General features: G+C 38.6%; 1 pseudogene across 1 annotated transcript; it reads left to right on the plus strand.

Moving 5' to 3' along the window:
- The first annotated feature begins 1543 nt into the window (after positions 1-1543).
- Positions 1544-4228, plus strand: LOC311614872 (large ribosomal subunit protein mL40-like; annotated as a pseudogene). Its single transcript has 2 exons — positions 1544-1551; positions 3582-4228. The product of its transcript is annotated as a large ribosomal subunit protein mL40-like (transcript).
- Positions 4229-4544: the final 316 nt, after the last annotated feature.

The raw sequence follows: 4544 nt of genomic DNA on the forward strand, positions 1-4544 counted from the left end.
AAGGCTTTCTCATTCTCATGCTAATCGATACCCAGTCTCCAATTGTTCATCAAAGTTACTCTTTATATGTTCATACCAGTTTATGGTTCCATCAGCATCTTCTCCAGGTAAACAGATCTTAGTGAAAAGGAAAATGTGGTGGGGGGAGTTTGCGATCTAGTTCAGTATCTGGTTAAAACTGTAGTCTTACTTCCCCGTACTGACTGACTTGGGCAGGGCTCAGAGCATGTCCCCAAGTCCCTGCCAAAACTGCAGGGATCCTCAGGGGCCTGCCAGAGGAGGAGGTATATAGGTCAGAGCCTCCTCACAAGTTCAGTTCAGGCTTTGGATCCAGAATTCCCCTGGACTAGCAGATCTGTGAAATGAAAGTTAAACTTTCCTCCCTCAGAGTGCTGGCTGATCGTTTGCCCATGCATTCTGTCAAAACATTAACTGTGTCTCTCTGGATGTGCTTGTCTTTTCAGATAGGGTAGCAATGTGTCCTTTGAACTTAGTTCTCTGAAGGGTCTGAGAGAAGTCATTAATTTTCATTTTTTAATCTTATTCTTGTAAGGATGGGAGCAATGACTTTCAAGCTTTTTATGTGCTTAAGCTAAAACCAGAAGTACAACATTTTCTATGTAGAGCTTAAGCTACTATATACACAAAGTTTAAATATAAAATCTATTCTACTTAATCACAAAATTAATACTCAAAGTTAAAATATTTTAGGAAGAAAGTTTTATGTCTAATAAGAATATAGACAAATATAGAGGGCAAAGCTGAAATAAAACTAAGTTTGCACTGAATTTATGTCTGTATAATCATATCAGAGTGAATTTGGTTCCCAACCAACAGTTATATACCCGAGACCATGTATGAAAGGTGTCACTGTACTCCACTAATACAGAGATGCACAAAAGTAAAACCACAAATCTCAAACCACAAAACTCAGAGAGCTGACCTTCATTTGGAGATAGACTAGTGAATAAATAATATGATATATGTCATAAAGAAATATGAGTATGGTGCCGCTGAAAGAATGAGGTGATCCTCACTATGAAAGTGCAATTTCAGAGTTAGTTTTCCATATATTTATTTATATTTTTGTTCTAAGCTCTTTGAAATGCACTCAGTAATGGAGTTTGTTCCCTAAAGATCATGTGACATTGAAGGATGCCAGGTACATGTATTATGAAGAGATCTGCACATAAATTGCATTAGCATTAGTGTTAATCCCCATTTCCCTCATCAGCTTACTAAAAGACCATGTCTAATATTGATAATTCTCTATCTTATCTTCTTTCAAAGCACTTCATGGTCCAGTTTTAACAAGAATACACATATTTAATTCTCAAGAAAAGTACACAGATTTGAGCTATACAACCTTAACAAAACAGAATAAACACAGTATAATTGCATCCCTGAAAAACAGAATGTGATAGTCTCAGAAAGTAGAGATTGGCACTCTACAAAGAAAAATAGAATCACATGACTGGCACCAAGACATGCATTGCCTAGCAACATTCTGTGATTAGCATTGATTACATTAGTAGGCCCGGCGATGCCAAGGTATAAGAAAATCTCTGTACTCTTTAAAAAAAATATTACTTTTTTTTTTGGCTTTCAAAATTTGTACTCAATTTTTTTTTGCTTTTATATTATCCTCCTGATCTCTATGTGGATTTATATGTGAATCTCCTCTGTATTTTGACAATACATATATATCACTTGCTTACAGGAAAAAAAATATTACAACTCTGAACTATTAGGACATTTAATAAAACTCATTTTTCCTATTCCTCTATTATTTTAATTTTCTTCTTTTCACACCTTCATCTCACAGACAATAGGAGCCTCACTTACCAACCCCACCAGGGATATTGATTTTTTTTTTCTGATAAGTTATACTAGTGTCTCTTGGTTTTTATACTTTCTAAAAGAAAATACTGAAGCACTTCCATAATTTAAAGTAGAGTTATAACATCTTATATTTATTCTTTAGGGTACCACTATTTGTTATTTTTTGCTAGGCCAAAGAAATGGGACAGAGAGCTATGTGCTCAAGTGGATGACTTATCAGAGTCATCTTCAGAGATAGCAGAGGGTTTGTGACTGTTCATGCTGAATTTTGCTGATAAATAAGCCATATCCCTCTCCTGTTCTCTCTTCTTACTGCCCTGTCATAAAGGCTGTGGAACATTTTAAAGGACCAAAGGTCCTTATAATTCCCAGCTTGGTGTATTCCTCGACCCATATGTTCGCAACCTTAAATGGTCTTTAAAATGTCTCTGTACTTCTGGCTTCCCTTTTATAAATGCTACAGCATGAAATGTGAATGACTCCCAAGGCAGGCCCTTGGCCTGGCCTTGCAGGCACTGCCAGTCAACCAGTGTAGTTGCAGCAGGGCCTGATTGTGATTCAGTATTCAAAGCTGTCACACCTAAGCTCGGTCTCTCCATCCATAAACACACTGGGTACATTTGCAGAGAAACATATTTATCTCTTCCTTTATTAAGGGAATATGCTTAGTAGCCATGAAAATGAAATTTCTAGTTCTTTATGTTTTGTCACATAGCCCATGTATAAGATGAATTTAGCATGTGATTTGTCTCTCACTGAGAAAGCAGATCTCCCAGACAAAAACAAAGCAGCCTGGCAGAAGATTCCCCTGTGCCAGGAATAGGAATAGGCCCAGCTCTGCAGTGGACTCACTCCTGTTCTGTGGAAATAAGAGTTGTCAATTTCTGTGTCTACATATGCCCCTTAGATCCATCATGACATATTTGAAGTAGATTTGAAGGACGCTTGGGAACCAACATTAGCCTAAAGCCTCTACCTGAGTGATTTTGTTAGTAAAAAGTTTTTGGAGATAGAGCACATGTAAAAAACAGAAGCTGAACCCACAAAATGCTCACTGGTTGTTTTAATATATCCATGTGAGAATAAACTAATGAATTTATGGATTATTAGTATACATACTGCTCGAAAATCCCTTTAGTCTTTTGGAGGCCATAAAAATGAAAGGGCCAAATGATCCACTTATTTCTTCCATTTAGCCTTCATGGATCATCCAAAACACAATTTCCAATGCCCTAGACAGCACAAATAGAAATATTAAAAAAACAAACAAAAAAAAAAACAAAAAAAAACTTCTTGGGCTATAGTGCTAGGCATCACAGACCGCACTGCCACGGTACAGAAACAGCTGGTCAGCTGTCTTAGGGGCTATGGCTGCCACAGTGCTGGGAGCTACTGAAAGAATTTTAGAGATAGGAGAGGCAGTTTAGGGAAGGGGGAGTCCATGGGAGAGGAATGCATACATGATGGGCAGAGACAGATTCAAGCCGCCAGATTATTTACAAGAATGCTACAAGGTAAGGCAAAGAAGAGGGGGGCACCAGCATTTATAAACCCATAAACAAAGAGACTCAGAGGTCTATGTTTTTTCCAAGAGAGAGAGAGAGAGAGAGAGAGAGAAAGAGAGAGCAGGTTTTTTCCCTATTCAGGGACCCCTCCCAAGGGTGAATTTGTATATGCTTGCAATAAACTTGCACATTTTTTTAAAAAAAGTCTTTTATTTTATTCTTCAAACTTTGTAGGACAAGAACCCACAATGAGGAGAGTCCACTCGCCATTCCGTATACCACTACTGTGCGAGCTCTGCACTCACAGTGCTGGCTTCTGGGACCTTGGCAGACACAGATTAGAGACACCTACCAGCAAGCTTCATTGTTGTCTTTTTGGAAACTTATTTCCATTAGAGCAGAACCTCTTCAAAAGGAGAAGAAGGTAGATCCTAAAAAAGACCTAGCTGCTATTGACCATTGAAAAAGAGGAACGGATGACTAGAAAAGGCTGGCCAGGACCTAATTCCCATTGAAGATTTTATTATACCTGGTGGTTATTAGACAAAGTGAAACAACAACCTCAGGTAGAGCTCTCCTTTGAGGAGGTTAAGTTGAGTGGAGAGTTTTACTTCTAAAGAAGTGCTCCCTGTAAAGCAAGGACAGAATGAGAAGGAGAGGAAAGCCATCAAGTCCATGCTTGAGGCCCAGCAGGAAGCTCTGCACGAACTGTAACTCCAGTCCCAGGAGCTCTAAGTGGAAGCCATAAAGCAGGACTCTAGTCTGTTCCCCTTCGAGAGAGAAGGGCCAAATTACACACACTGCTCTCCAACTTCCAGCCCCCTGAAGATCGGTATCATGACACCATCAAGGTGTACACACAAGTGGAGTCCAAGAGGTAGAGCCACAGGCAGCTGTCTGAATCTGCTGCTCTTGATAGCCAGAACAACCAGGGCTTAAGTGCTTGTCACAGAATTAAGCATGCTGAAAATAAATGTGAGTTTAATAAAGAAAAAAAGCCACTTCTATAACATATGCTTAAGAAATACATAGTCAACTAGGAACTGGTATATGTTTGTCATAGCAAGTTGTAGATTCCAGTTTCATACGCAAGTTAATGCCCTAGGATTATTTTATTTCAAGTGCTGTTACTCATATAAAATTACATGTTTGGCTCTTTCGCACTTTATTCCCCAATCTTAAGCTTATGTTATTTAA

The sequence above is a fragment of the Pipistrellus hanaki genome (genome assembly GCF_964339955.1).
Source record: "Pipistrellus hanaki genome assembly, chromosome: X".
NCBI lineage: Eukaryota > Metazoa > Chordata > Mammalia > Chiroptera > Vespertilionidae > Pipistrellus > Pipistrellus hanaki.